At 41.0% G+C, this 12,145-nt stretch overlaps 1 long non-coding RNA gene across 1 annotated transcript in view; it reads right to left on the bottom strand.

Moving 5' to 3' along the window:
* Positions 1-8,276, bottom strand: part of LOC311520201 — a 206,867-nt gene extending 198,591 nt beyond the window's left edge. The window contains exons 1-2 of the long non-coding RNA XR_014711514.1: positions 8,217-8,276; positions 2,608-2,695 (exon numbers count right to left, since the gene is read on the bottom strand). This is a non-coding gene — a long non-coding RNA (uncharacterized lncRNA). The remainder of the gene's footprint in view (positions 1-2,607; positions 2,696-8,216) is intronic.
* Between the last annotated feature and the right edge of the window lie 3,869 nt (positions 8,277-12,145).

The raw sequence follows: 12,145 nt of genomic DNA, 5'->3' as shown, positions 1-12,145 counted from the left end.
TCAATGGAGCTATGCCAATTTATACAAGCAGAAGACCTGCCTCATTACTAATAATAAGGTGATTATATGTATTGGTCCTAATCACATTCACCAGTTTTTAGTGGAGCAGCTAAGTTTTCTAACTAAGAGCACTTTGTGTTTATTCCCCCCCCCCCCCCTTGGAGATCACTGCTCTCAACTTTAGACCTTCATAATCCTTGACAGAAGCTTTAACCACAAGTTTGCTTCTGTGCCGCAAAACATGCAAGTGACCAACAATTTCAGCTTCATCTCTAGAGCTTACATCGTGGGCTTTTTGCCCACACTTAAAAAACTGATTCTGACATTAGGATTAAATCAGCTCCAGGGACGTCAGTAGCTGGCAAATCTTCAGTGCTTTCCCAGTCCACCAATTCATATCGGATCACAAACACATGACTTTATGCACTGTATGCTACTTGTTTGTTTAATGTGTCTTCCGGACTCTTCCCTCGTTGAGCAAAAGACAAGCTAATATAATTAATGCTGAGAAGTCTATTTGGGCCTGTTGATGTTACACCAAAAAAAAAAAAAAAAGTTGTTCTTTTTAAATCTTAAAGAGACTTCAACATAGTGGTTGCAATCTAGGTTCAGGAATAATGTTCAACTGGTACTTCCTGTTTTTGAGTCACTGACAACTCAGAAGCAAATGGTCTTGAATGATTATGGATTACAGTCTTATCCTATTTTGTGCTGTATTAGTTATTAGCTGGTGTCTGTTACAGGCCAACAAATTATACTAAAGAACAAGATGACCCAGCTCCTCAAGCACTTATCTATAATGTGTAGGGTGGAAAAAGCAGCATGACCACGGGAGACTTCAATCCAAGTGAGATATGCTGGAAGTTTCATGCTGCCAGTACTAAAAAGTCCCTAGAATTTCTGAAAATTATATATGACAAATTCCTAACTCAATCTTGTATTCAATACAGGGGACTTAGACCTCATCTTGACAGATGAAAAGGAAGTTGTCACAGAACTAAAAACTAGTGGTAGCACAGGTACAATCAATCATGACTTGATCACATTTGTTACATGCAAACAGAGTGAAGTCCAAACTGTAATATATTTACACTTGATGCTTTAAAAAGGCCGATTTCAAAAAACTGAAACCAAATTATGAGCTAAGTCAGTTGCAAGACACTAGATGTCCCAAATGCCACAATCCTTATCCTCTTCCGCCCCACTGTTGTATGTGGGGTAGACAGGCAGCTAAGCCATTCTCACAAGAAATGGCTTAGGAGTTTAAGGCATTCAACTCCATGAGAGGGGTTCCCAGAGGGGGCTCACCTAAGTCCCTTTGTGGATCCAGGCCTAAATACACACATGGGGAAGAAAGTTTTGATAACTGAGGGCCAGGTCTGTCTCTAAGGGGGTACAGGGCCTGGGACACATCAGCGTAGGCACAGGAACTAAGGGTGCAGGGGCATTGTAAGAGTTTGGCCGAGGCTCATCACTCTCCGGGGCGGCGGGGAACCAGACTGCCTCGCTAATTCTGTTAGGTGTGTTGGGGGAAATTAGCCTGGCTGCGGGGCCAACAGTTAGTAGCTCAGGCCCCCAGGTTGGGGCTGAGCAAAACAGTTCACTATGAGCACAGCCCAGGCCCTGGGTCAGGGCAGGGCAACAAACAGTCAGTGGCTCAGGCCCTCAGGGAGGGGCTGAGCAAAGAGTTCAATAGCAAAACCAGGCTCTTGGCTCCAAGTGGCCTGGGAGATGGGGAGACTGCCACCCGCGAGATGGGTGGCAGGGGGGGACACAGGCCCACCCACTCCACTGTGTCCCAGCCCGGGGCCCTAGCAGCAGCAGACGACCCGCTGCTGTGTCAGTGGGGTTCCTGGCCCCAACACACTGACATTGGCTCTCGCAGTGTTGCCGCCTTACTAGGGTCGGCTGCTCCCAACGTCCCCCTCTAGAGGTACCTGGAGGACATCCTCCAAGGGGGTGACACACCATGGGCTCCTCGGGGTAACTGGCATATGGGTGGCTTGGCAGCTCCTCGGGGTAACTGGCGAGTGGCAAGTTTGGCTGCGTCTCTGGGCTCAGGCTAGCATCAGGCATTGGCTGGTCTGGCCAGTCCTCAGGTCGGCCGCCACTTGATGTGGTCTCCCAGCTGGAAGCTCCGCCACAGGCATCTGGCCTTTTTGGTGGCTGTTTTTTAACTGAGCTCTGGGATCGAGCTTTTATACTTCCTGTCCTGTGCCTTGACCTCTAAGGGGCAGGCGCAGGATTCGCTGGCTCTGCCTACTTTGGTGTCCAGAGAGGCTCATCACTCTCCGGGGCAGCAGGGAACCAGATCGCCTCGCTACAGGCATGCTGCAGCACCCCTGGGATCTGCAGTGAAAATGTTCTTAAAAATAAACAACATGTGCCGGGTCATCAGCCGAGACTGCTATAACATGGAAATATATGGCAGAATGCAGGTAAAACAGAGCAAGAGACATACAATTCTCCCCCCAAGGAGTTCAGTCACAAATTTAATTAACACATTACGTTTTTAGTGAGTGCCATCAGCATGGAAGCATGTCCTCTGGAATGGTGGCCGAAGCATAAAGGGGCATACGAATGTTTAGCATATTGGCACATAAATACCTTGCAATGCCAGCTACAAAAGTGCCAACCAACTGCCAGTTCTCACTTTCTGGTGCCATTGTAAATAAGAAGAGATCAGCATTATCTCCTGTAAATGTAAACAAATTTGTTTGTCTTAGCGATTGGCTGAACAAGAAGTAGGATTGAGTGGATTTGTAGGTGCTGAAGTTTTACATTGCACTCAAAAACAAAACAGTTATGTAACCAAAAGGGGGAAAAAAAAACCAAAACTCTACATTTGTAAATTGCACTTTCACAACAAAGATTTCACTACAGTACTTGTATGAGGTGAACTGAAAAATACTATTTCTTTTGCCATTTTTACAGTGCAAATATTTGTAATAAAAATATACACCAATTACAACATATATGAAAATGTAGAAAAACATCCAAAATATTTAATAAATTTCAATTGGTGTTTTATTGTTTAATGATGCAGTTTTAACTGTAATTAATTGAGAGTAATTTTTTGAGTTAATTTTACAAGTTAACTGTGATTAAATCGACAGCCCTAGTGCATAGAAACTCCAACAAAACCCCAAACAGCCCTGTCCCATCTTGTGGTGCAATCCAGACCAGCGAGGGGTTGTGATTAAGGCACCCAGGATTACAGGTCAGTCAAAGTTCTAGTGGTGTGGCTCACCACCTGGACACTGACAATCAGTAGATAAGCACACACTGAGAGTCTGTATGATAAGCAGCCCTGAACCAGCAATTCTGATTCCAGCAGGCTGCTTGTTATGCCCCAGCCACACTCTGGTATACATCAGCTCTGGTTGCACCTGGCAAGAGGACCCCAACACTACCCAGTCCCAGATTTTCCCAAAAGCATGCACTCTGCAATGGCCAGCCCTTTCCTGGAGAATTCAGAGGAATAATGTTTGTTTGGTCCCCTAAAGAGACAGCATACACAGCTTATCAGTTTAACTGGTGTTAGCAATCACTTCAAATTGAACATAGCACTGTGCATGTTTATATTGAAAGTAAAAATTTATTAACAAAAGGAGATAGGATTTTAAGTGAGTTCAAGTATAAAGGAAATGTTAGTATTCGCTAACAGCAAAAAAATACTTTCAGTGGCTAAAACTTAAGACAACGACAAGCTACAGTCTTTGTTCAAGGTAGTTTCCTTACCAATCTACCTTCCAGCAAGATGGCTGACCACATCTCTAGTTAGGATGTTCTACAGAGTCCAAAGTGCTCAGTTCCTTTGGTTTCTTATGTGAAAGATCCCTTGGGGTTCTTTGTCCCTCTTTGTTATAGTCTAGTGAACCTCTGAAATTGATTCTTCCGAAGGTTACCTCCTCCCTTCCCCCCCAAAGAAAAGTTCATTCAAGTTGTGAGGAAGGAGACATGGAGTCTGCTGATGAAGGAAATTCCATGCTGGTTTCTTCCCCCACTGGTGTCTCCTAAAATGCAGATAAATGGCCACTTGCCATGTGATGGCTAACTAACTGTGATGACACCTGGCTGGAGGTTCTGGCCTGACCTTTGTCTAGAAGAAACCTATTTACCCACTTCCCAGACTTGTCTGATAAACACCTTCTAATTCCACATTTTTAATATTTGTATGGTCTCTTGGGCATTTACCATATATACACCAGGCAAGAAAATTAATGATCAGTGTTATTACTTTTCCAATGATACCTTACATGCCTTGTATCAGATACAGATGGGCATTAATGAACTGGTGCAAACTGAACTGGTCAGGCCAGCTGAAATTCACTGCCAGATACCATGAACCCCTTGCCCTCTTGCATTGGGATGTTGTTAAGGTCACAACCCCGCACCCCAAAAAGCAACAAATGGAAGCACCATTCTACCCCTGGGGAGATGGTGAGAGAACAAATGATGTGTGACGGAGGTTAGTTACTTTGCTTAATGCGTTACCGGAAGGTGCTCAGATGCTATGGTGAGACGTGTGGTATAAGAACCTATATAGAAGAGAATCAAGACTAAAGAAGACTCTGAGGAACTGCTGAGGCACCTGTGAAAACTAATGAATGGGCAGCATGATGACTGATGAAAACCACTGTTCATAAATGGAAGTTAATGCACATTGGAAGGAATAATTCAAACTACTCATACTAGTTGTTCCTCCATTAGCTGTAATCTCCAATGAAAAAATTCTGTTTATCACTGTGGGGTCACAAAATGCAGACTTCTGCTCAAGGTGCAGTGGTTCAAAAAACCACACACAAACAAAATGTTAGGACATAAGGAATGGGGTAAAAAAACCAATACTGAAAATACTGCAATACCATTAGAAAAATCAATCTAAAATTTCTCTTTTTAAAGTCAGAGCAGAAATAGGTAAAGCCCAGAGACAAGCAACAAAACACAGTGTAAATAAGAGGCTTCCATTTGAGGAAAGATCAAAAAGATTGGGACTGTTTGGTTTAAAGAGGAGATGAATAAAAGAGGACATGAGATACACATAATACTGAGTGGTACAAAGAAGGTAATTTTGATGCTCCAATTTACCCTATTTCCTAATACAAGAACAAGGGGACAGCCAATAACCCTGAAAGGCAATAAATTTGAAATATTAAAAACCCCCACCATATGATCCACCTATAGAACACATCATCATGAGATAGAATCCAAGGTTCTAACAGGATTTTAGAAGTACACATGTATAGGGAGAGAAGATAAATAAAACTTATCCTAAGGCAGGGTAGTCAATAGGCAGACTGCAGGCCAAATCTGGGCTGCTAGACATAGATGCTGGAATAGGGGTGCTGCTGCACCTCTGGCTTGTAATGGTTTCCATTAAATACAGGGCTTATAGTTTGGTTCAATGGCTCCCAGCATCCCCACTATACATATTTTTCCAGAACCCCTGCCACCAGATGCTTTTGAATTGACTGTGAAATCCAATTATTCATTAATATTTTTGTATTATTTTCTCTGGAGTCTGAACCTTGCCTATACCTTGACCAAGAAATTTGGACCTTAACAAAAAATAATCGATTATATCCCTCAGAACAGGGGGTAAACTCTTTTGTTTTAGGGTGTAAGCCATCTACTAACTGATGAGGATTAAAAGGAAACTTCCTTTATGGACAGATTATTCCACAGTTATCGGTCCAAGGGTTCTCAATTAAGTGAATTAAACATGTTTCCCTTCCTGACAGCTCTGCTAATTTTAGAAGTTGTTTTGTGTCTGGAATTAGCGTGGTTCATATCTGTAAGAACAGAGGACAGATCATGGGACATCAAATCCAGGATAACTGAAATCTTCAAAACATTTCATCATAATAAATGATAATACCACCTAGTGCTTTCATAGCACCTTCTAGCTGAGGAGCTCAAAATATTAATTTAATCTGAGACTCCCCGATAGCCTAATGCTATAGATGGGGAAACTGAGGCATAGAGAAATTAAAGGTGAAAAGCATCCAGTGCTGAGGGCTCCACAAGGCCATAGGCCTCAAGGTTTAGTTTCATGGCCAAGGCTAGAGGGGCCGATTCTATCAATAACAGCTGCAGTGGCTCAGCACTTCACAGGAGATGCCCAGAAGCAACCTCAATTCCTGGGCACTCAGCATTTTTCATCCCCTTGCCCAATGTCACAAGGGAAGTTGTGACACAGGTGGGAACTTAGAATACTGATCACCTGACTACCAGTAATGTGTGTGAACCAGAAGACAACAAGCTGAAGGATGGGATGCTCTTCAGCTGGGAGCAGGGTCAGGCTGATGATGTTAATGGCAAAACTTCAACAGAAGCAGTGTTGGAGTCTACAGGTCTTATTACCTTAGTGACTTTTAGTGTCATGTTTCCAGTCAACTGGTTTGTCTCTTTAGAAGTTTTTAAGCTATTTAGCATGCTGTCTCTTCTTTGGGAGATGATATTCAATACTGTTATTCACATGCAATTGGAATGAATTTTAAAGAAGAAAAACTGTTAAAAGTTGCTTGAACCCTCTTAAAGGAAAGCTGCAGGAAACAGAGGATTTGGCACTTAAAGGACATCATTTGCCTGCCTTATTATCTCATTTTTCAGTGGAGCTGACAGGACAGCTGCCTGTTATTACAGTGCACACCAGGAAATACTTAACTGCCACACAGTAAAGAGCTAGTGAGGGATTAGCACACAAATAGAATTTGTGCACCTGGTAGTCATGCAGTTAGATTTATCATCTTTGTCGGATAGGTTACTTACATCCTATTTACAAAGAAACAACAACAAAATGCCTTCTTGTCATTGGAATTATGATAAGTATTAGTACAGTTTTGAGGCTAGATTACATTAATTGCTAGTGGTTTTCATTTAATTGCAATAATCTTTTATTGGGTTTACATAAATAATAAATTTATGTATCTCAGTTGCATGTTTAAACTGTTCCTAAAAGTGTCAGATCAACAGCCTTCTGGTCAATTAAAATTTGTTATTGTCATTAGAGATATTCTGTAACAACAGAGCTCACTTTTGGAAGGATGTTGATAACCTCTACTTATTTTAAAAGACTGTAAATAATCTCCTATTCCAGGTGTAGCTCACCATTAGTGTACTTTATTCATCTTAACATAAATAGAAAGTGTCTAAATTCAAGCAGGTTGCTGTGTGGGAAGTGCAATAAATGTACACACAGATAAAATATATTTTGTAATGAAAAAGTTGTAATGTTTAATACATGATCATATTATAAAAACTCATTTGAAACATTAAGCAGCATTAATTGAAAGTCAGTAAGTTATCCAGGAAAAGTTAGCGAGCACCAGATTGTCCCCTACCTGTTTTCCCTATGTATAGGGGACATTATCTCTAATAAGTTCCATGCCTGGAATTTCCATTGGGTTGTCCTTCCCCCCCCCCCCAATTGCAAGATCCTTACTTCACAGGCCTTGCTTTTTCCTCATAGAAAGCTAGGCCCTTAGCTACACAGGAATCAGACTTAAATAATTCACAGTATGGATATCAATACTGATTACATAAAGTGTTTCTGTTGTACTGTTGCAGAGTGGAGCCAATAAGAGGAACCAAGGTTATTTATTCCACTGTCTGTGATGAACTACTTTCTTAAAAGCTAAGCTATTGTACAACACATCAAATAGCAGTATAAATTACTTCATGGGATTCCAGATGAGTTAATAAATAATGACCCACAATTCAGGAGAGGCTCATTTTGGTGATTTTCTTTAAGACACATGTTCTAACATCAAGCACTTAACTATGCCCAGAAAAGTGGGTAAGAGTCAAAGGAAACAAAGAATTTGAAAGAGAAACCTTGCAGATTTCAAAGATTAATAATCACCACTGTTAGAAAAATCTGTTTTATTTTAAATTTTTAGGATAAAAATATCAGCAAATCATAGGCAGAAGAACAAAAGTATTAGTACTCTAACAAACTTCAAATTTACACTGAATTGCTTACAAGAGAGTTATCTGCTAGGAACTAGAACAGAAGAAATACTATGACAAGAAAACCAAAGATTCCCCCCCCCCCCCAAGGAGGAAAGGGTTAGATTTCAAAACAAAGTGGACAGCAACCTGTTAAGTGACTAGCTATACCCTCCACAAAAGGTCACATATTATAATCACCCCAGAGGGTCTGTCCTTCAGGAACAACCCAAGAAATATAAACATAATCACAAAGGACATACCCTCTGTTTCTTGAGAGCATCCAGAACACTATCAGCATTTCTTTGACTGAAGTAATATATGTTCATCCACTCATTGATGATACGAGACACCAGAAGCAGAAAACACAGGCTCAGTGTCAGATCAGCCCCTGCAGAAGCAACTGTTCTGAGAACAAAACAAGGTTCAAAAATGATAGTTACTGACTATCAGGAATAAGGGCCTGCAGCTGCACCTACCCAGTCATTGGGCAGCCAAAGAGCGCAGCTGGGCCACAACAGAACCACCTGATTGGCTAAAGCTGTCTGGCGGCTTGCTCTTTAGCCCAGCAGCTGCAGAGGATCAGTGGCTGTTCAGTGTACATGCCTGTGAATTCTATCTGCCTGTGTTTGCCTCATTCCAAGCCCTGCTCCTGCTTGGACCCTACCTTGCACCCAGCCTTACTCTAGTCTAGACTCTGCCCTGCACCCAGCCCTGCTCCTGCCTTTCCTGACTCCGGGTAATCTGATTCTGACCTTGACTCTGATTACTGCCTCTGTCTCAACACATGGGCCTGGCATTTTGACTCTGACCACTAGGCATGACTCCTGCTCTGACCAGAAGGCCTGACCTCCTATGACCTGGTCACCTAACACTAACAGCTGTCTAATACATTTCCTTGCATCCTGGCTGTTTCTCTTTGTATTTTTATTAGTTAGTATATGAATTTGTGTCTGTTATATTTGCATCCTTTTTTAAAAAGGAAAAAATGTAACAAGCCATTGGAGTAGGTGGATACTACCAAAGGTGAGCTGGAGCCGGTTCACAGCGGTTCACTGGAAGCCGTTGTTAAATTTAGAAGCCCTTTTAGAACTGGCTTCTAAATTTAACAACTGGCCAAAAGTGGCACGTTAGGTGCCGACTCCGTGGTGTTCCGGGGCTGGAACACCCACGGGGAAAATTTGGTGGGTGCAGAGCACCCACCAGCAGCTCCCTGCCTGGCCCCAGCTCACCTCACCTCCGCTCCGCCTCTGCCTTCTCCCCTGAAAGCGCTGCCCTGCTCTGCTTCGCCGCCCCTCCCCTGGCTTCCTGGAGCTTCAGCTTTATGCAGAAAGAACTACGGAGCTAGAGAAGAGACCAAAGTTGGTGTGCAGTATGGCAGCTGTATTCCTCCCATTCCTTATTTTTCTTACAGATTCAATTTTCTATATTGCTACTACATCCATAAAGAGCCCCAATCTGGGCTTTCAAGGACTATGGTCTTTTAGAGGTGTGTTGCCATTTTGTGATCCGGGAAGACTGTCATTTCCTGCTTCATTCTCCTTTTGTGAATGGCGCATGAAAAGAGCCCAGTTCTCTTTTGATGTTTTTTACAATCGAGATTTTTCTGTACCCAACTCAGAGCCCGAGCCAAAGCCCACTACTGTCAATGGATGTCTTCATTGATGTCAGTAAGCTTTGCATCAGATACTAACACATCTCAGTTCCTAACTTCTGATTTATATTCATTACAATCAACTCCCCCTTTCTTCCCTTGGCTTATATATATATTACAGCTGCTTTCACTTCCTGTCTTAACTAGGCTGTTTTTTAAACCAACACAGCCTTATTCCTCACTTGTGGCTTTTGGGCCATCTAATAAAATGTTCTTAAATGATTCCAAATCATCATTCACATTTTTCTGATTAAATTCTTTCTCCCACCTGATCTGGCTCAAAATTGTTTTCCGCTCTGTGAAATTGCCCCTATTAAAGCACCAAGTACCTATGCTATCATTAACTTTTAGTTCTGAGATCAGTTCCTTTTTATCTGTTAAGACAAGGTCTAATATAGAATTCCTCCATCTTGGCTGCAACATTTGTTGATTTAGTAAATTGTCATCTATTATGTTTAGAAATTCCAAGGACCTTTTAGTACTGACAGCATGAAACCTCCAGCATGTGTCACCCAAATTAATGTCTCCCCCTGACCACACAGCTTTTTTCCCTACACATTGTAGATACATGCATAAGGAAGTGGTCATTCTGTTCCATAGTGTGATTTGGTGGTCTGTAACAGATACCAACTAGTACCCCATCTTGTGCTTTATCGGTTATGGAACAACACTCTAAGCATTCAGTTTCTTTCACGTTATCAGTGACTTGAAACAGGTAACGTCATTTTTGATACAGAGTTCCTTACCCCCCTGCCCTTTTGCCCACTTGTTCCTTTCTAAATAGGTTATAATAATTAATGTTAACATTCCATTTATGTGAATCATCCCATCAGGTTTCAGTAATACTAACTAGATTGAATTTATGCTCATAAATGAACAATTCTAGTTTCTCTTGTTTATTATGCAGGCTCCTAGCATTGGTGTATAATTCTCATTTAGCAATTGGTGGTGAATTTTTCTGAAAGAAAAAAACACCCTTTAATTTCTGGCAGATTGGCTCATTCGGGTGGTAAACTAAGCTAGAGCATTCCTTCCTAAGAACTGTCTTTTTTGCATATGCTAACAGGTAGGAGGAATCCTATTTAATGAACATTATTTTCTATAGTATTACTACCCAGTTTGCATGTTTTGCCTTGCCTAGAAGTGAAACAAAGGACCATTAAACACACACTTGAAAGTAGTAATCCATGAGTCTTTGGATTGTCTACGGTATTTGTACAACACCAATCAGAAGAACATCTTGAGTGCTGAACTATGTTGGAAGGATCTGATTCAGATGCAATTTCTCTATGATATGCTATGTCATATCCTTACATTACTTTAAAGACATGAAGTGAATGGATTTTTGTATTTAATTGAACACATGTAGAGATGAAAGTTGTCCAAATATTTGGTGTAAAAGTCACTTAACCATTGAAGAATTTTACTTTTCTCATCTCGCTAAACATTACACAAAAATGTTTGTCAAGAAAAAATTAGTTTATTTACACAGCAGATTAAAAAAATCATTAAATAAAGACCATATTATTTTTTAAATTATTGGGAACAGCAGCATGAGTTACAAGGGAAGAAAGAGGAAAAGAAATCTTATCCAAGTCATGTTACTGGCCCCTCACAATTCCAATTTTTTTATTTTTATTTATTTATTTATTTATTGCAAGACAGGGGAGGGTACCTGTCCAGATCACTTATTCCCTTCTGTACCTAACCATTAGTTCAGTAAGATCCCAATGTACATAACCAGCTGGAGTGCCTTTGGAAAGACAGAGCTAGTGACTAAGTTACCCAAGTGCTTGCTTGCAGAGATAGCATAAGCATCCTGTCATTGTTGCCAATGATTTAGCATCTTATATTCTACACCTGCTACTCCATGGACAGACAAAAAACCCATGAACATATAGTACACTTGCTTATTTATGGATATAGAGAAAAACATCATTTCTAATCCCAGTCAAATGTATACACTGAAGAATTATGGCAAGTGCTGTTGCATTTTTAATACTAGTTAGTATAATTGCAGGTGCTCTTTTTACAAGCCTTTAATTCCATATTGAATATTAAGTAAACTTCTTGTTTTAGCAACATACTGTGGCAGTACTGTATATTGCAAAGAAAATTATTCCATTGAGGACCCTCTTCTTTGAGATATGGGAACATTTGAGTAGGCGAATGCAGCCAACTTCACCTTCCTCTTCTCCCTTCTAAGATGTACAACCCTATATTATATCATTAAAAAAGCAAACAAACCTGTGGTCCCCTCCTATCCTCAAAAATTTCTAAATAATCTTGTTGTAGTATTTAGCAGGAACCCATCTTCCATGGAGATAACTGGAGTCAACTGAATCCCTTTCGGTTTGAACCTGTGAGCTCAGCACCCTCAACTCCCAATGAAGCCATTGGGAGAAAGGGGAAAATTTAAATTAAAATGGTTATGCTGTTTCCAAGAATGAGGATAGGGGAAAATACACTGATTTTGCCCATTTTAAAAAAAATTCTGGCAAACTGTTCTCTGAGCTCTAGTACCCCCTTATTTTGGAG

This window comes from Lepidochelys olivacea (genome assembly GCF_965140295.1).
Source record: "Lepidochelys olivacea isolate rLepOli2 genome assembly, chromosome: 4".
Taxonomy (NCBI): domain Eukaryota; kingdom Metazoa; phylum Chordata; order Testudines; family Cheloniidae; genus Lepidochelys; species Lepidochelys olivacea.
This window is presented reverse-complemented; position numbering and strand designations above follow the sequence as displayed.